Source organism: Heterodontus francisci, chromosome 25, assembly GCF_036365525.1.
Source record: "Heterodontus francisci isolate sHetFra1 chromosome 25, sHetFra1.hap1, whole genome shotgun sequence".
Lineage (NCBI taxonomy): Eukaryota > Metazoa > Chordata > Chondrichthyes > Heterodontiformes > Heterodontidae > Heterodontus > Heterodontus francisci.
In genome coordinates, this window is record NC_090395.1 from 28,965,239 (window position 1) to 28,985,503 (window position 20,265).

At 53.0% G+C, this 20,265-nt stretch overlaps 2 protein-coding genes across 4 annotated transcripts in view; one reads left to right on the forward strand and one right to left on the reverse strand.

Annotated features, from left to right (window-relative positions):
• The window catches only part of LOC137384016 (uncharacterized), a 76,266-nt gene extending 61,207 nt beyond the window's left edge, over positions 1-15,059 (reverse strand). Inside the window, exon 1 of the mRNA XM_068057583.1 lies at positions 14,981-15,059. The gene's annotated coding sequence lies outside the window, so the exon portion shown is untranslated. The remainder of the gene's footprint in view (positions 1-14,980) is intronic.
• Positions 1-20,265, forward strand: part of nras (NRAS proto-oncogene, GTPase) — an 84,970-nt gene that overhangs the window by 20,485 nt on the left and 44,220 nt on the right. Inside the window, exon 1 of one of the 3 annotated variants that reach the window (XM_068057032.1) lies at positions 9,642-9,730. The exons of the other annotated variants lie outside the window; for them this stretch is intronic. The gene's annotated coding sequence lies outside the window, so the exon portion shown is untranslated. Of the gene's footprint in view, positions 1-9,641; positions 9,731-20,265 lie in introns of those variants that run through there. 3 annotated transcript variants of the gene reach the window in all.

Sequence of the window (20,265 nt, forward strand, 5' to 3'; positions counted from 1 at the left end):
TGGTGGGGGAGATGAGGAGGAGGAGGAGGAGGAGGAGGATTGGTGGGGGAGATGAGGAGGAGGAGGAGGAGGAGGAGGAGGAGGATTGGTGGGGGAGATGAGGCGGAGGAGGATTGGTGGGGGAGATGAGGAGGAGGCGGAGGAGGAGGAGGAGGATTGGTGGGGGAGATGAGGAGGAGGCGGAGGAGGAGGATGAGGATTGGTGGGGGAGATGAGGAGGAGGCGGAGGAGGAGGAGGAGGATTGGTGGGGGAGATGAGGAGGAGGAGGAGGAGGAGGAGGATTGGTGGGGGAGATGAGGCGGAGGAGGATTGGTGGGGGAGATGAGGAGGAGGCGGAGGAGGAGGAGGAGGATTGGTGGGGGAGATGAGGAGGAGGAGGAGGCGGAGGAGGAGGATGAGGATTGGTGGGGGGGAGGAGGAGGAGGAGGATTGGTGGGGGAGATGAGGAGGAGGAGGAGGAGGAGGAGGATTGGTGGGGGAGATGAGGAGGAGGAGGAGGAGGAGGAGGATTGGTGGGGGAGATGAGGAGGAGGAGGAGGAGGAGGAGGATTGGTGGGGGAGATGAGGAGGAGGAGGATTGGTGGGGGAGATGAGGAGGAGGAGGCGGAGGAGGAGGAGGAGGATTGGTGGGGGAGATGAGGAGGAGGCGGAGGAGGAGGATGAGGATTGGTGGGGGAGATGAGGAGGAGGCGGAGGAGGAGGATGAGGATTGGTGGGGGAGATGAGGAGGAGGAGGAGGAGGAGGATGAGGATTGGTGGGGGAGATGAGGAGGAGGCGGAGGAGGAGGATGAGGATTGGTGGGGGAGATGAGGAGGAGGCGGAGTAGGAGGATGAGGATTGGTGGGGGAGATGAGGAGGAGGCGGAGGAGGAGGATGAGGATTGGTGGGGGAGATGAGGAGGAGGCGGAGGAGGAGGATGAGGATTGGTGGGGGAGATGAGGAGGAGGCGGAGGAGGAGGATTGTTGGGGGAGATGAGGAGGAGGCGGCGGAGGAGGATTGGTGGGGGAGATGAGGAGGAGGCGGAGGATTGTTGGGGGAGATGAGGAGGAGGCGGCGGAGGAGGATTGGTGGGGGAGATGAGGAGGAGGCGGAGGATTGGTGGGGGAGATGAGGAGGAGGAGGAGGATTGGTGGGGGAGATGAGGAGGAGGCGGCGGAGGAGGATTGGTGGGGGAGATGAGGAGGAGGCGGAGGATTGTTGGGGGAGATGAGGAGGAGGCGGCGGAGGAGGATTGGTGGGGGAGATGATGAGGAGGCGGAGGATTGGTGGGGGAGATGAGGAGGAGGAGGATTGGTGGGGGAGATGAGGAGGAGGAGGAGGATTGGTGGGGGAGATGAGGAGGAGGCGGAGGAGGAGGATGAGGATTGGTGGGGGAGATGAGGAGGAGGCGGAGGAGGAGGATGAGGATTGGTGGGGGAGATGAGGAGGAGGCGGAGGATTGGTGGGGGAGATGAGGAGGAGGCGGAGGATTGGTGGGGGAGATGAGGAGGAGGCGGAGGATTGGTGGGGGAGATGAGGAGGAGGCTGAGGATTGGTGGGGGAGATGAGGAGGAGGCTGAGGATTGGTGGGGGAGATGAGGAGGAGGATGAGGATTGGTGGGGGAGATGAGGAGGAGGCGGAGGAGGAGGATTGTTGGGGGAGATGAGGAGGAGGCGGAGGATTGGTGGGGGAGATTAGGAGGAGGAGGAGGAGGATGAGGATTGGTGGGGGAGATGAGGAGGAGGAGGAGGAGGAGGATGAGGATTGGTGGGGGAGATGAGGAGGAGGAGGAGGATGAGGATTGGTGGGGGAGATGAGGAGGAGGAGGAGGAGGATGAGGATTGGTGGGGGAGATGAGGAGGAGGAGGAGGAGGAGGATGAGGATTGGTGGGGGAGATGAGGAGGATGAGGATTGGTGGGGGAGATGAGGAGGAGGAGGCGGAGGATGAGGATTGGTGGGGGAGATGAGGAGGAGGAGGAGGAGGAGGATGAGGATTGGTGGGGGAGATGAGGAGGAGGAGGAGGAGGAGGAGGATGAGGATTGGTGGGGGAGATGAGGAGGAGGAGGAGGAGGATGAGGATTGGTGGGGGAGATGAGGAGGAGGCGGAGGATTGGTGGGGGAGATGAGGAGGAGGCGGAGGAGGAGGATTGTTGGGGGAGATGAGGAGGAGGATTGGTGGGGGAGATGAGGAGGAGGCGGCGGAGGAGGATTGGTGGGGGAGATGAGGAGGAGGCGGAGGATTGGTGGGGGAGATGAGGAGGAGGCTGAGGATTGGTGGGGGAGATGAGGAGGAGGATGAGGATTGGTGGGGGAGATGAGGAGGAGGCTGAGGATTGGTGGGGGAGATGAGGAGGAGGATGAGGATTGGTGGGGGAGATGAGGAGGAGGAGGAGGAGGATGAGGATTGGTGGGGGAGATGAGGAGGAGGCGGAGGAGGAGGAGGAGGATTGGTGGGGGAGATGAGGAGGAGGAGGAGGAGGAGGAGGATTGGTGGGGGAGATGAGGAGGAGGAGGAGGAGGAGGAGGATTGGTGGGGGAGATGAGGAGGAGGAGGAGGAGGAGGAGGAGGATTGGTGGGGGAGATGAGGCGGAGGAGGATTGGTGGGGGAGATGAGGAGGAGGCGGAGGAGGAGGAGGAGGATTGGTGGGGGAGATGAGGAGGAGGCGGAGGAGGAGGATGAGGATTGGTGGGGGAGATGAGGAGGAGGCGGAGGAGGATTGGTGGGGGAGATGAGGAGGAGGAGGAGGAGGAGGAGGATTGGTGGGGGAGATGAGGCGGAGGAGGATTGGTGGGGGAGATGAGGAGGAGGCGGAGGAGGAGGAGGAGGATTGGTGGGGGAGATGAGGAGGAGGAGGAGGCGGAGGAGGAGGATGAGGATTGGTGGGGGGAGGAGGAGGAGGAGGATTGGTGGGGGAGATGAGGAGGAGGAGGAGGAGGAGGAGGATTGGTGGGGGAGATGAGGAGGAGGAGGAGGAGGAGGATTGGTGGGGGAGATGAGGAGGAGGAGGAGGAGGAGGAGGATTGGTGGGGGAGATGAGGAGGAGGAGGATTGGTGGGGGAGATGAGGAGGAGGAGGCGGAGGAGGAGGAGGAGGATTGGTGGGGGAGATGAGGAGGAGGCGGAGGAGGAGGATGAGGATTGGTGGGGGAGATGAGGAGGAGGCGGAGGAGGAGGATGAGGATTGGTGGGGGAGATGAGGAGGAGGAGGAGGAGGAGGATGAGGATTGGTGGGGGAGATGAGGAGGAGGCGGAGGAGGAGGATGAGGATTGGTGGGGGAGATGAGGAGGAGGCGGAGTAGGAGGATGAGGATTGGTGGGGGAGATGAGGAGGAGGCGGAGGAGGAGGATGAGGATTGGTGGGGGAGATGAGGAGGAGGCGGAGGAGGAGGATGAGGATTGGTGGGGGAGATGAGGAGGAGGCGGAGGAGGAGGATTGTTGGGGGAGATGAGGAGGAGGCGGCGGAGGAGGATTGGTGGGGGAGATGAGGAGGAGGCGGAGGATTGTTGGGGGAGATGAGGAGGAGGCGGCGGAGGAGGATTGGTGGGGGAGATGAGGAGGAGGCGGAGGATTGGTGGGGGAGATGAGGAGGAGGAGGAGGATTGGTGGGGGAGATGAGGAGGAGGCGGCGGAGGAGGATTGGTGGGGGAGATGAGGAGGAGGCGGAGGATTGTTGGGGGAGATGAGGAGGAGGCGGCGGAGGAGGATTGGTGGGGGAGATGATGAGGAGGCGGAGGATTGGTGGGGGAGATGAGGAGGAGGAGGATTGGTGGGGGAGATGAGGAGGAGGAGGAGGATTGGTGGGGGAGATGAGGAGGAGGCGGAGGAGGAGGATGAGGATTGGTGGGGGAGATGAGGAGGAGGCGGAGGAGGAGGATGAGGATTGGTGGGGGAGATGAGGAGGAGGCGGAGGATTGGTGGGGGAGATGAGGAGGAGGCGGAGGATTGGTGGGGAGATGAGGAGGAGGCGGAGGATTGGTGGGGGAGATGAGGAGGAGGCTGAGGATTGGTGGGGGAGATGAGGAGGAGGCTGAGGATTGGTGGGGGAGATGAGGAGGAGGATGAGGATTGGTGGGGGAGATGAGGAGGAGGCGGAGGAGGAGGATTGTTGGGGGAGATGAGGAGGAGGCGGAGGATTGGTGGGGGAGATTAGGAGGAGGAGGAGGAGGATGAGGATTGGTGGGGGAGATGAGGAGGAGGAGGAGGAGGAGGATGAGGATTGGTGGGGGAGATGAGGAGGAGGAGGAGGATGAGGATTGGTGGGGGAGATGAGGAGGAGGAGGAGGAGGATGAGGATTGGTGGGGGAGATGAGGAGGAGGAGGAGGAGGAGGATGAGGATTGGTGGGGGAGATGAGGAGGATGAGGATTGGTGGGGGAGATGAGGAGGAGGAGGCGGAGGATGAGGATTGGTGGGGGAGATGAGGAGGAGGAGGAGGAGGAGGATGAGGATTGGTGGGGGAGATGAGGAGGAGGAGGAGGAGGAGGAGGATGAGGATTGGTGGGGGAGATGAGGAGGAGGAGGAGGAGGATGAGGATTGGTGGGGGAGATGAGGAGGAGGCGGAGGATTGGTGGGGGAGATGAGGAGGAGGCGGAGGAGGAGGATTGTTGGGGGAGATGAGGAGGAGGATTGGTGGGGGAGATGAGGAGGAGGCGGCGGAGGAGGATTGGTGGGGGAGATGAGGAGGAGGCGGAGGATTGGTGGGGGAGATGAGGAGGAGGCTGAGGATTGGTGGGGGAGATGAGGAGGAGGATGAGGATTGGTGGGGGAGATGAGGAGGAGGCTGAGGATTGGTGGGGGAGATGAGGAGGAGGATGAGGATTGGTGGGGGAGATGAGGAGGAGGAGGAGGAGGATGAGGATTGGTGGGGGAGATGAGGAGGAGGCGGAGGATTGGTGGGGGAGATGAGGAGGAGGCGGAGGAGGAGGATTGTTGGGGGAGATGAGGAGGAGGCGGCGGAGGAGGATTGGTGGGGGAGATGAGGAGGAGGCGGCGGAGGAGGATTGGTGGGGAGATGAGGAGGAGGCGGAGGATTGGTGGGGGAGATGAGGAGGAGGCTGAGGATTGGTGGGGGAGATGAGGAGGCGGCTGAGGATTGGTGGGGGAGATGAGGAGGCGGCTGAGGATTGGTGGGGGAGATGAGGAGGAGGCTGAGGATTGGTGGGGGAGATGAGGAGGAGGATGAGGATTGGTGGGGGAGATGAGGAGGAGGCGGAGGATTGGTGGGGGAGATGAGGAGGAGGCGGAGGAGGAGGATTGTTGGGGGAGATGAGGAGGAGGCGGCGGAGGAGGATTGGTGGGGGAGATGAGGAGGAGGCGGCGGAGGAGGATTGGTGGGGGAGATGAGGAGGAGGCGGAGGATTGGTGGGGGAGATGAGGAGGAGGCTGAGGATTGGTGGGGGAGATGAGGAGGCGGCTGAGGATTGGTGGGGGAGATGAGGAGGAGGCTGAGGATTGGTGGGGGAGATGAGGAGGAGGCTGAGGATTGGTGGGGGAGATGAGGAGGAGGCTGAGGATTGGTGGGGGAGATGAGGAGGAGGCTGAGGATTGGTGGGGGAGATGAGGAGGAGGCTGAGGATTGGTGGGGGAGATGAGGAGGAGGCTGAGGATTGGTGGGGGAGATGAGGAGGAGGCTGAGGATTGGTGGGGGAGATGAGGAGGAGGCTGAGGATTGGTGGGGGAGATGAGGAGGAGGCTGAGGATTGGTGGGGGAGATGAGGAGGAGGCTGAGGATTGGTGGGGGAGATGAGGAGGAGGCTGAGGATTGGTGGGGGAGATGAGGAGGAGGCTGAGGATTGGTGGGGGAGATGAGGAGGAGGCGGAGGATTGGTGGGGGAGATGAGGAGGAGGCGGAGGAGGAGGATTGTTGGGGGAGATGAGGAGGAGGCGGCGGAGGAGGATTGGTGGGGGAGATGAGGAGGAGGCGGCGGAGGAGGATTGGTGGGGGAGATGAGGAGGAGGCGGAGGAGGAGGATTGGTGGGGGAGATGAGGAGGAGGCGGCGGAGGAGGATTGGTGGGGGAGATGAGGAGGAGGCGGAGGATTGGTGGGGGAGATGAGGAGGAGGCTGAGGATTGTTGGGGGAGATGAGGAGGAGGAGGAGGATTGTTGGGGGAGATGAGGAGGAGGCGGCGGAGGAGGATTGGTGGGGGAGATGAGGAGGAGGCGGCGGAGGAGGATTGGTGGGGGAGATGAGGAGGAGGCGGAGGATTGGTGGGGGAGATGAGGAGGAGGCTGAGGATTGGTGGGGGAGATGAGGAGGAGGCTGAGGATTGGTGGGGGAGATGAGGAGGCGGCTGAGGATTGGTGGGGGAGATGAGGAGGCGGCTGAGGATTGGTGGGGGAGATGAGGAGGAGGCTGAGGATTGGTGGGGGAGATGAGGAGGAGGCTGAGGATTGGTGGGGGAGATGAGGAGGAGGCTGAGGATTGGTGGGGGAGATGAGGAGGAGGCGGAGGATTGGTGGGGGAGATGAGGAGGAGGCGGAGGATTGGTGGGGGAGATGAGGAGGAGGCGGAGGATTGGTGGGGGAGATGAGGAGGAGGCTGAGGATTGGTGGGGGAGATGAGGAGGAGGCTGAGGATTGGTGGGGGAGATGAGGAGGAGGCTGAGGATTGGTGGGGGAGATGAGGAGGAGGCGGAGGATTGGTGGGGGAGATGAGGAGGAGGCGGAGGATTGGTGGGGGAGATGAGGAGGAGGAGGAGGCGGAGGATTGGTGGGGGAGATGAGGAGGAGGCGGAGGATTGGTGGGGGAGATGAGGAGGAGGCTGAGGATTGGTGGGGGAGATGAGGAGGCGGCTGAGGATTGGTGGGGGAGATGAGGAGGAGGCTGAGGATTGGTGGGGGAGATGAGGAGGAGGCGGAGGATTGGTGGGGGAGATGAGGAGGCGGCGGAGGAGGATTGGTGGGGGAGATGAGGAGGAGGCGGCGGAGGAGGATTGGTGGGGGAGATGAGGAGGAGGAGGAGGAGGAGGAGGATTGGTGGGGGAGATGAGGAGGAGGCGGCGGAGGAGGATTGGTGGGGGAGATGAGGAGGAGGAGGAGGAGGAGGATTGGTGGGGGAGATGAGGAGGAGGAGGAGGAGGAGGATTGGTGGGGGAGATGAGGATGAGGAGGAGGAGGAGGATTGGTGGGGTGGGGGAGGAGGAGGAGGAGGAGGATTGGTGGCGGGGGAGGAGGAGGAGGAGGATTGGTGGGGTGGGGGGAGGAGGAGGAGGAGGAGGAGGATTGGTGGCGGGGGAGGTGGAGGATGAGGATTGGTGAGGGGGGGGAGGAGGAGGAGGAGGATTGGTGAGGGGGGGGGGAGGAGGATGAGGATTGGTGAGGGGGGGGGAGGAGGATGAGGATTTGTGGAGGGGGGAGGAGGATGAGGATTGGTGGGGGGAGGAGGATGAGGAGGAGGATGACGATTGGTGGGGGGGGAGGAGGAGGAGGGTTGGTGGAGAGGAGGACAAGGTGTTGGATTGGTGAAGAGGAGGGGTGTTGGTGACGAGGAGGGGTGCCCGAGGGGGAAGAGAGTAGGGGACGGGTGGGAGAAGGAGGAAGGAGGGGGATGTGAGGGGACGGGGCGAGGAGGGGCCTGTGTGGGGGGGGGTGGCCGGAGGGTTGAGGATGGATTGGGGCTGGAGGGGAGTTGGGGGGTGGGGGCGGGGGGGGTGTGTGGTCGGAGGGGAGGGCTATTTTGTCAGGGTCAGAAGAGAGGGGTGGGTTGGAAGGGTAATCGAAGAGGGGATATTTGGGGGAATTCAGAAGGGATTAGGAGGGATGAGGGGCTGAAGTAGAGGGGTAGGGTTGAGGGGCTCGGGGGAATGATTTGGGGTAGGGGTGAGGGTTAGAGGGGGCCTAATGGGGTGCAAGGGGAGGGTTGATGGGGCCTAATGGGGTGCAAGGGGAGGGAGGGGGGCTATGGGGGGGGTCAAGAGGAGTGTTGGGGCTGGGGGGTGCAAGGGGAGGGTCGGGGGGTGAGGACAAGAGTATGGGGGGTGGTAGGGGGTTAGGGGATAGTAAGCGGTGGGGTAAAAGGGGAGGCTGGGGCAGAGGGGGCTTGGAGAGGAGGGCTTGTGGGTAGGGTGTGGGAGAGGCTGGGTAGGGGTGCGTTGAGAGGGGGGTTTGGAGAGGAGGGGGTGTAATGGGGTGGAGGAGGGGGTTAGGGGAGAGCGGGGCATGGGGGGAGCGAGTAGGGGGAGAAGATGTGGGGGCTAGGGGTGAGGGTATGGGAGGTGTAAGGGTAAGGGAGAAGTGGGGCTTGGCGTGCAGTAGGGATTTTAGGGATGAGGGTGTAGGAATTTAGGGTGAGGGTGGCGGTGTGGGGGACTCGGGATGCAGTAGGGGTTTAGTGAGTGGAGAGTAGGGATGTCTGAGGGGATGGGTGGGTTTAGAGGAAAGGGGTGGGTATGAGGGAGTAGATCACAGTGTGGTAACCTGTAGAGGGTTGAAGGAGATAGGATTGGGATAGCCTCCTGGCAAGGAGGTGTTGCAGAGACGAGGGCAGAAGGTGAGATAGGGCAGGGGAAGGAGGGAGTGGTTTTACAGGTTTCGGGAGAGGTGTGAAGGATATGGGATGGTGCCTGAGTTGTGGGATACGCTGCAAGATAGCGTATAGATGTGGAAGGGAGATCATTTGGGGGTTCAAACCTGAGGAGAGGTTTATACTGGAAGATAAAAATGGTGATGTATGACAGAATAAGGGCAATGAGCTTCTGCAATTGTCCCACAAACCAGGGAGATGGGGTACAAGCCTCGGGAGAGGGATATGCTGAGAAGTGGAATGTGTGTGCTGCTCGCAAGGCCAGTATTTATTGCCCATCCCTAATTGATCTTGAGAAGGTGGTGGTGAGCCATCTTCTTGAACCGCTGCAGTCTGTGTGGGCCTGAACTCCGAACAGTGCTACTGGATAGGGAGTTCCAGGATTTTGACCCAGTGACGATGAAGGAACAATGATAAATTACTAAGTCGGGTTGGTATGTAACTTGGAGGGGAACTTGCAGGTGGTAGTGTTCCCGCTACTGTTCTAAGTGATAGGGGTTGAGTTTCGAAGATGCTGTCCAAGAAGCCTTGGTGAGTTATTGCAGTGCATCTTGTGGATGGTCTACACTTAAGTCATAGTATGCTGGTGCTGGAGGTAGTGAATGTTTTTAAGCTGGTGGATGGGGTGCCAATCAAGTGGGCTGTTTTGTACTGGATAGTGCCAAGCTTCTTGTGTGTTGTTGGAGCTGCACCCATTCAGGCAAGTGGAGAGTATTCCATCACACTCCTGACTTGTGCCTTGTAGATGGTGGATAGGCTTTGGGGAGTCAGGAGGTGAGTTCTCTCCAAAATTATATGGCTGGTCCAGTTATGTTTCTGGTCATGATAACCCGCAGGATGTTGATAGTGGGGGATTCAGCTATGGTAATGCCATTGAACATCAAGGGGAGATGGTTAGATTCTCTCTTGTTTGAGATGATCATTGCCTGGCACTTGTGTGTCACAAATGTTACTTGTCACTTTTCAGCCCAAGCCTGGATGTTGTCCAGGTCTTGCTGCATCTGGACATGGGCTGCTTCAGTATCTGAGGAGTTGCAGATTATGCTAAGTGTTGTGCAATCATCAGTGAACACCCTCACTTCCTACTTTCTGCTGTAGGGAAGGTCATTGATGAAGCAGCTGAAGATGTTTGGGCCTAGGACACAACACTGAGGAACTCTTGCAGTGATGTCCTGGGACTGAGATGATTGACCTTCAACAGCCATCTTGCTTTGTGCTAGGTATGATTTCACCCAGGGAAGCGTTTTGCCCTGATTCCCATTGACTCCAGTTTTGCTAGGGCACCTGGATGCCATACTTGGTCAAATGCTGCCTTGGTGTTAGCTGCATTCACTCCTCACCTCTGGAGTTCAGCTCTTTTGTTCATGTTTAGACCAAGGCTGTTATGAGGTCAGGGTCTGAGTGGAATAAAAACAAGAAATGCTGGAAATACTCAGCAGGTCTGGCAGCATCTGTGGAGAGAGAAGCAGAGTTAACGTTTCGGGTCAGTGACCCTCCTTTGGAACTGGCAAATATTAGAAATGTCAAAGGTTATAAGCAAGTAAAGTGGGGGTGGGGCAGGAGATAACAAAGGGGAAGGTGTAGATTGGACAAGGCCACAGAATAGCTGACCAGAAGGTCATGGAGCAAAGACAAACAATGTTAATGGTGTGTTGAAAGACAAAGCATTAGTACAGATAGGGTGTTAATGGACTGAAGATTGAACAGCAGCAAGCACAAACATAAAAAGAAAGTGGGGAAGCAAACTGAACAAACTAAGATGAAATGAAATAAACATACAAAAAACAAAGAAAAAATAACTAAAAATAAAAGTAAAATGGGGGGCCCGTCATGCTCGGAAATTATTGAACTCGATGTTTAGTCCGGCAGGCTGTAGTGTGCCTAATCGGTAAATGAGATGCTGTTCCTCGAGCTTGCGTTGATGTTCACTGGAACAATGCAGCAAGCCCAGGATAGAGATGTGAGCATGAGAGCAGGGGGGAGTGTTGAAATGGCAAGCAACCGGAAGCTCAGGGTCCTGCTTGTGGACTGAGTGGAGGTGTTCCGCAAAGCGTTCACCCAGTCTGCATTTGGTCTCCCCAATGTTGAGGAGACCACATTGTGAGCAGCGAATACAGTATACCACATTGAAAGAAGTACAAGTAAATTGCTGCTTCACCTGAAAGGAGTGTTTGGGGCCTGGGGTAGTGAGGAGAGAGGAGGTAAATGGGCAGGTATTACACCTCCTGCGATTGCAGGGGAAGGTGCCATGGGAAGTGAACGAGGTGGTGGGGTAATGGAGTGGACCAGGGTGTCGCGGGTGTCCTTCCAGTAAAAGGTGTTGCTATGGGTACCCGCATGGGCCCTAGTTATGCCTGTCTTTTTGTGGGCTATGTCGAGCATTCTTTAGAACAGAGAACGTTACAGCGCAGTACAGGCCCTTCGGCCCTCGATGTTGCGCCGACCTGTGAAACCATCTGACCTACACTATTCCATTTTCATCCATATGTCTATCCAATGACCACTTAAATGCCCTTAAAGTTGGCGAGTCTACGACTGTTGCAGGCAGGGCGTTCCACGCCCCTACTACTCTGAGTAAAGAAACTACCTCTGACATCTGTCCTATATCTATCACCCCTCAACTTAAAGCTATGTCCCCTCGTGTTTGCCATCACCATCCGAGGAAAAGGACTCTCACTATCCACCCTATCTAACCCTCTGATTATCTTATGTCTCTATTAAGTCACCTCTCCTCCTCCTCCTCCTCTCTAACGAAAACAACCTCAAGTCCCTCAGCCTTTCCTCGTAAGACCTTCCCTCCATACCAGCCAACATCCTAGTAAATCTCCTCTGCACCCTTTCCAAAGCTTCCACATCCTTCCTATAATGCGGTGACCAGAACTGCACGCAATACTCCAGGTGCGGCCGCACCAGAGTTTTGTACAGCTGCAGCATGACCTCATGGCTCCGAAACCCGATCCCCCTACTAATAAAAGCTAACACACCATATGCCTTCTTAACAGCCCTATTAACCTGGGTGGCAACTTTCAGGGATTTATGTACCTGGACACCAAGATCTCTCTGCTCATCTACACTACCAAGAATCTTCCCATTAGCCCAGTACTCTGCATTCCTGTTACTCCTTCCAAAGTGAATCACCTCACACTTTTCTGCATTAAACTCCATTTGCCATCTCTCAGCCCAGCTCTGCAGCCTATCTATGTCCCTCTGTAACCTACAACATCCTCTGGCACTATCCACAACTCCACCGACCTTCGTGTCATCCGCAAATTTACTAACCCACCCTTCTACACCCTCATCCAGGTCATTTATAAAAATGACAAACAGCAGTGGCCCCAAAACAGATCCTTGCGGTACACCACTAGTAACTAAACTCCAGGATGAACATTTGCCATCAACCACCACCCTCTGTCTTTCAGCTAGCCAATTTCTGATCCAAAGCACTAAATCACCTTCAATCCCATACTTCTGTATTTTCTGCAATAGCCTACCGTGGGGAACCTTATCAAACGCCTTACTGAAATCCATATACACCACATCCACGGCTTTACCCTCATCCACCTGTTTGGTCACCTTCTCAAAAAACTCAATAAGGTTTGTGAGGCACGACCTACCCTTCACAAAACCGTGCTGACTATCTCTAATGTACTTATTCTTTTCAAGATGATTATAAATCCTATCTCTTATAACCTTTTCCAACATTTTACCCGCAACCAAAGTAAGGCTCACGGGTCTATAATTACCAGGGCTGTCTCTACTCCCCTTCTTGAACAAGGGGACAACATTTGCTATCCTCCAGTCTTCCGGCACTATTCCTGTCCACAACGACGACATAAAGATCAAGGTCAAAGGCTCTGCAATCTCCTCCCTAGCTTCCCAGAGAATCCTAGGATAAATCCCATCTGGCCCAGGGGACTTATCTATTTTCACACTTTCCAAAATTGCTAACACCTCCTCCTTGTGAACCTCAATCCCATCTAGCCTAGTAGTCTGTATCTCAGTATTCTCCTCGACAACATTTTCTTTCTCTACTGTAAATACTGACGAAAAATATTCATTTAACGCTTCCCCTATCTCCTCTGATTCCACACACAACTTCCCACTACTATCCTTGATTGGCCCTAATCTAACTCTAGTTATTCTTTTATTCCTGATATACCTATAGAAAGCCTTAGGGTTTTCCTTGATCCTATCCGCCAATGACTTCTCGTGTCCTCTCCTTGCTCTTCTTAGCTCTCCCTTTAGATCCTTCCTGGCTAGCTTGTAACTCTCAAGCGTCCTAACTGAGCCTTCACGTCTCATCCTAACATAAGCCGCCTTCTTCCCCTTGACAAGCGCTTCAACTTCTTTAGTAAACCATGGCTCCCTCGCTCGACAACTTCCTCCCTGCCTGACAGGTACATACTTATCAAGGACACACAGTAGCTGCTTCCTGAATAAGCTCCACATTTCGATTGTGCCCATCCCCTGCAGTTTCCTTCCCCATCCTACGCATCCTAAATCTTGCCTAATCGCATCATCATTTCCTTTCCCCCAGCTATAATTCTTGCCCTGCGGTATATACCTGTCCCTGCCCATCGCTAAGGTAAACCTAACCGAATTGTGATCACTATCACCAAAGTGCTCACCTACATCTAAATCTAACACCTGGCTGGGTTCATTACCCAGTACCAAATCCAATGTGGCATCGCCCCTGGTTGGCCTGTCTACATACTGTGTCAGAAAACCCTCCTGCACACACTGGACAAAAACTGACCCATCTAAAGTATTCGAACTATAGTATTTCCAGTCAATATTTGGAAAGTTAAAGTCCCCCATAACAACTACCCTGTTACTCTCGCTCCTGTTGAGAATCATCTTCGCTATCCTTTCCTCTTAATCCAGAGTTCCATCTCTGGAACTATTCGGAGGTCTATAGAAAACTCCCAACAGGGTGACCTCTCCTCTCCTGTTTCTAACCTCGGCCCATACTACCTCAGTAGACGAGTCCTCAAACATCCTTTCTGCCGCCGTAATACTCTCCTTGATTAACAATGCCACACCCCCCCCTCTTTTACCATCTTCTCTGTTCTTACTGAAACATCTAAATCCCGGAACCTGCAACGTCCATTCCTGTCCCTGCTCTACCCATGTCTCCGAAATGGCCACAACATCGAGATCCCAGGTACCAAGCCATGCTGCAAGCTCACCCACCTTATTCTGGATGCTCCTGGCGTTGAAGTAGACACACTTTAAACCGAGTTCTTGCTTGCCAGTGCCCTCTTGCGTCCTTGTAACCTTATCCCTGACCTCACTATTCTCAACATCCTGTACACTGGAACTACAATTTAGGTTCCCATCCCCCTGCTGAATTAGTTTAAACCCCCCCGAAGAGCACGAGCAAATCTCCCCCCCAACCCCCCCCCCCCCCACCCCCCAGGATATTGGTACCCCTCTGGTTCAGGTGAAGACCTGTTTGTAGAGGTCCCACCTACCCCAGAAAGAGCCCCAATTATCCAGGAAACCAAAACCCTCCCTCCTACACCATCCCTGCAGCCACGTGTTCAACTCCTCTCTCTCCCTATTCCTCATTTCGCTAGCACGTGGCACGGGCAACAACCCAGAGATAACAACTGTTTGTTCTCGCTCTAAGCTTCCACCCTAGCTCCCTGAATTTCTGCCTTAAATCCCCATCTCTCTTCCTACCTATGTCGTTGGTGCCTATGTGGACCACGACTTGGGGCTGCTCCCCCTCCCCCTTAAGGATCCCAAAAACACGATCCGAGACATCACGAACCCTGGCACCTGGGAGGCAACACACCAACCGTGAGTGTCTCTCGTTCCCACAGAACCTCCTATCTGTTCCCCTAACTATGGAGTCCCCAATGACTAATGCTCTGCTCCTCTTCCCCCTTCCCTTCTGAGCAACAGGGACAGACTCTGTGCCAGAGACCTGTACCCCATTGCTTCCCCCTGGTAAGTCGTCCCCCCCAACAGTATCCAAAACGGTATACCTGTTGTTGAGGGAAACGGCCACAGGGGATCCCTGCACTGCCTGCTGGTTCCCTCTCCTTCCCCTGGCGGTAACCCATCTACCTACTTCTTTTACCTGAGGTGTGACTACCTCCCTATAACTCCTCTCAATAACCCCCTCCGCCTCCCGAATGATCCGAAGTTCATCCAGCTCCAGTTCCCTAACGCGGTTCTCGAGGAGCTGGAGTTGGGTGCACTTCCCGCAGATGTGGTCCCTGCCGTTCACAATGGGATCAGCCAGCTTCCACATCATACAGCTACAGCACATCACCTGCCCAGCTATCTCTACTTAGTTAATTACTTTATTAATTTATATACATTTATGAGCTAAATACTTTGATTCTTCTCTGCTGTGGTCTTTTTCAAATAACCAATTAATAGATAAGTCAAAAAAGTAAAAGAAGAAAGTAAATTTTTACCAATCACACGATACAGAAGAAATAAAATAAAAAGCTTACCTTATCAACACACCATAGTCCTTTTTTTTTTGGTTAGAGGAGGAGGGTGGGTGGGAGACATTACACGTGTAGTGTCTCGGGTTCAGCCACTGCCCAAATATATAGGTTTTGACTTACCCAGCAGTCCCCTGGTCCTCCGAAACAAAAGGGAATTAACTTTAACTTTAAACTGAAACTGACCTCCCAGCTGATAGTTTGCTCCGCACTCTCCGCTTCTGAAAAAGCTGCTGCAACCAAAAGAAAGTTATTTTAAACTGCCCAAATATATAGGTTTTGACTTACCCAGCAGTCCCCTGGTCCTGCGAAACAAAAGGGAATTAACTTTAACTTTAAACTGAAACTGACCTCCCTTCTTTGTTCCAGTTCTACTCAGGCCTCCTCCCCCAACTCTTTTTCCAGTACATTGATGACTCTTATCGGTGCCGTTTCCTGCTCCCGTCCCGAACTGGAAAACTTTATCAACTTTGCTTCCAATTTCCACCCTTCTCTCACCTTTACATGGTCCATCTCTGACACTTCCCTTCCTCGACTTCTCTGTCTCCATCTCTGGTGATAGGTTGTCTACTAATATCCATTATAAGCCCACCGACTCCAACAGCTGCCTCGACTACACTTCTTCACACCCTGCTTCCTGTAAGGACTCCATTCCATTCTCCCAGTTTCTCCGTCTCTGATGCATCTGCTCTGATGATGCTACCTTCCATGACAGCGCTTCTGATGTGTCTTCCTTTTTCCTCAACCGAGGATTCCCCTCCACTGTTGTTGACAGGGCCCTCAACCGTGTCCGGCCAATTTCCCGCACCTCTACCCTCACCCCTTCCCCTCCCTCCCAGAACCGTGACAGGGTTCTCCTTGTCCTCACTTTCCACCCCATCAGCCTCCATATCCAAAGGATCATCCTCCGCCATTTCCGCCACCTCCAGGGTGATGCCGCTACCCAACGCATCTTCCCCTCCCTTCCCCTGTCAGCATTCCGAAGGGATCGTGCTCTCCGCGACACCCTGGTCCACTCCTCCATTACCCCCACCACCTTGTCCCCTTCCCATGGCACCTTCCCCTGCAATCGCAGGAGATATAATACCTGTCCATTTACCTCCTCTCTCCTCAGTATCCCAGGCCCCAAACACTCCTTTCAGGTGAAGCAGCGATTTACTTGTTGTATTTTCAATGTAGTATACTGTATTCGCTGCTCACAATGTGGTCTCTACATTGGGGAGACCAAACGCAGACTGGGTAACCGCTTTGCGGAACACCTCTGCTCAGTCCGCAAGCAGGACTCTGAGCTTCCGGTTGCTTGCCATTTCAACACGCCCCCCTGCTCTCATGCTCACATCTCTATCCTGGGCTTGCTGCAGTGTTCCAGTGAACATCAACGCAAGTTTGAGGAACAGCATCTCATTTACCGATAAGGTACACGACAGCCTGCCGGACTGAACATCGAGTTCAATAATTTCAGAGCCTGAAGTGCCCCCCGTTTTACTTTTCTTTTTTCTTTTTTACATTTTTTTGTATGTATGTTTGTTTCATTTCATAAGTTTGTTCAGTTTGCTTACCCACTTTTTTTTTCATGTTTGTGCTTGCTGCTGTTCAATCTTCAGTCCGTTAACACCCTATCTGTTCTAATGCTTTGTCTTTCAACACACCATTAACATTGTTTGCCTTTGCTCCGCGACCTTCTGGTCAGCTTTTCTGTGGCCTTGTCCAATCTACACCACCTCCTTTGTTATCTCTTGCCCCACCCCCACTTTACTTGCTTATAACCTCTGACATTTCTAATATTTGCCAGTTCCAAAGAAGGGCACTGATCCGAAACGTTAACTCTGCTTCTCTCTCCAAAGATGTTGCCAGACCTGCTGAGTATTTCCAGCATTTCTTGTTTTTATTTGATTTCCAGCATCCGCAGTATTTTGCTTTTATTTTAGGGTCTGAGTGGCTCTGGCAGAACCCAAACTGAGCGCCAGTGAGCAGGTTATTGCTGAGCAAGTGCCGCTTGATAGCACTGTCAACGACCCCTTCCATCACTTTGTTGATGGAGAGAAGACAGATAGGGTGGTAATTGGCTGGGTTGGATTTGTCCTGCTTTTTGTGCACAGGACAGACTTGGGCAATTTTCCACATTGCCAGGTAGATGCCAGTGTTGGAGCTGTACTGGAACAGCTTGGCTAGAGGCGTGGCTAGTTCTGGAGCACAAGTCTTCAGTACTATCGCCGGACTACTGTCAGGGCCCATAGCCTTTGCAGTATCCAGTGCCTTCATCTGTTTCTTGGTGTCACGTGGAGTAAATCGGAATGGCTGAAGACTGGTATCTGTGGTGCTGGGGATCTCCAGGAGGAGACTGAGACGGACCATCTACTTGGCACTTCTGACTGAAGATTGATGCAAATGCTTCGGCCTTGTCTTTTGTACTGATGTCAAGTAGGTTTTTCCCTCTTGGTTCCCTCACCACCTGCCGCAGATCCAATCTATCAGCTATCTCCCTTCGGGCTCGGTCAGTAGTGGAGCTACTGGGATGGTGTTGCCTGGGACATTGTCTGTAAGGTATGATTCTGTGAGTATGACTATGTCGGGCTGTTGCTTGACTATTCTGTGGGACAGCTCTTCCAATTTTGGCACAAGCCCCCAGATGTTAGTAAGGAGGACCTTGCAGGGTCGGCATGGCTGAGTTTGCTATTGTCGTTTCTAGTGCCTAGGTCAATGCTGGGTTGTCTGTCTGATTTCATTCCTTTTCTTCGACTTTGTAGCAGTTTGGTACAACTGAGTGGCTTGCTAGGCCATTTTAGAGGGCAGTTAAGAGTCAACTACATTGCTGTGGGTTTGGATTCACATTTCGGCGAGACCAGGTAAGGATGGCAGATTTCCTTCCCTAAAGGACATTAGTGAGCCAGATGGGTTTTTACAATAATCGACAATCAACAATGTCTGCACTGGCACCAAGCTGCTGGTCCAGAGATGGGCAAGAGTAACAGCTTTTTCTGGTTTAGCTGGAGTTTCAGGTAGCATATACCATGATGGGGTCTGTTACCTAGACTAGGGCATGGATCATGCAGTTCATGCCCTCGATGGCCTGCAGGTATTGCCAATACCCCTCTTTCTCTCAGCAGTAATTCTATCCCTCCAGTAAAGAAGGTACCCAGGTAGATTGTTTGTTGAGCTAAATCCCTGCAGTGTCTAGGTGTTGTCTGAGCAACTGAAACACCATAGTCTATATCTGCTATAGTCTTTAGTGATTGCATAATCAGGGTCAGAAAGGGGACATTTAAAAAAAAAGATTGAGTTCTTTCCTGGTGTCCCAAAAGGTCAGGACACTCTTATCTGTCAATCTCCAAGAAATGAAGAAATTCCTTTACAAGAAATTGTTTGAGATGGTGACACTACTGTAATTTATTCAGATAGTAGCAGAGACCTGCAAAACATTTGCTGTCAAATTAGTATCTTTATTGCAACAGTGCTGCTTTTAAATACAAAATTTCTAATTATCTCCAGCGTGAAAGATTAACAGAATCAAAGCTGGAATAAGCTGCATAAAGCTGTCCTTGTGTAAATATAGGCCTAGGAATATAAATTTTGTCGAGTGTGGCCTTGTGACTTTTTTTTATATAGTCATAGAATAGGAAAGTCTGTTTTCTCCTGAGCTGAAAAGGCAGGTTTGCATCTGATTGGCTCAATATTATTCGAGGAATAAACACTATTTCCTTGAAATCTCCTGTTATAATTTCAGCATACATCATCAAAGAAAACAGCTTCCTAACTACCAATCTTGTTCCATTACAAAGTCTTTGTTTAGGATTCAAGTTTTGTAGCAACGTTATAACTTCTTCCTTGAGTCAGTTTGTGTGGTGGTATTCCCACTGGAGTTAGACTGTTAGAAACTCTGGAGGTTATATAGACTGTTATCATCTTCGTTTATAGAATCAACACTGGTGTATCTTAATTCACACGACCGCTTTCCTAAAACTCTTTCTTTCAGATCTAGTGAAATTAATCTTCATTTTTAGCGCAAAATCTCTCCAGCCAGATTAGCTTTGCTATTTGAAGCCCCTTACCTTTAGCTATTCTTGTTCGCCTCCAACTCCTCGCTCCGCTGTTGTCACCAACACCAACCATTGGCAGTTGCACGTGCATCTCATGCCTCCGTGTGTGCCAGGCACCACCCGCCAAATAAATCCACCAACAGATGAACTCCTTAAACATCAAAACAGTCTGAACAGACAAAAACTGAGTATTATAGATTTAAACCAAGCAACTGCCTGCTCACAATACTTCTAAAGAATGTCTCCTTTTCGTATCAGCATTTGCCAGTGTCCTTTGAAGCTATCTTAGGTTTGTTTTTCAAGGTTGTGGCTGACACTGTTGGGTGTTCCAATTCAGTCTTGGGACTGCGAAAAGACTTTAATGTAATCCCCATCCATAATCGCAACTCATCCAGGATGTGCATATATTCATATTTGAGATTTGTGAAGGCTCATGGTAAATAGACTGCTCAGGCAGCCATCTAGCAGGTACATACCATATTACAGGAACTTGACTGCTGCTTCAACTGTGAGAAGTCGCATCTAGAGCTAAAGCAAGTCAAATTCCTCTGTGTGCAATTTTAGCAAAGTTGTTAACCCATTTAAAATAAATGGCCCCTCTGATATTTTCAGATTCTGATACAGAACAAATTATGATGCCTCTGGAGAAGTAGTATGACCGTCGTGGTATTTAGAAAAAACTTGATTCCTTTGACCAGATTTCTGATCCTTTTTTAGCCTTTATAAATTCCAGTAGATGCCAAAGGGATTGTGGCTTATTCTGTAGGCCAAATCTTTGTACTCTTAAGTTTCTTGGTAAGCTAGTAAACAAGTTGCAGGTTACCAAGTAACTGGACATAGAAGTTTACAACACAGATGGAGGGTATTCAGACTGTCGTGCCCTGTCTAGCCCTTTGCTCAACCAATCCAGAATTAATCTCAATACTTTCATCTCTCTCTGTGGCCCTGTAATTTCCTCTTCAAATATTTGTCCACTCATCGTTAAGATTCAGTGGCCTCAGCTACTCTGAAAGCATTCCATGTTCCAACTACTCTCGGCAGAAAGAAATTTCTCCTTTCCTTGCTTTTGGGATGACAATTTGAAATTGCCATCCCCTCTTCTGACTTACTCCAGCAGAGAAAATTCTCTGTCTTGACTCATCCCATCCGACTTTGCATAATTTAAAAAAATCTTCTCCTAGCCTTCTCTGACCCAATGCACATAATCCCAGTCTCAAATTTTTCCTTTTTTTTAAATCTTGTATCATCCTGTTG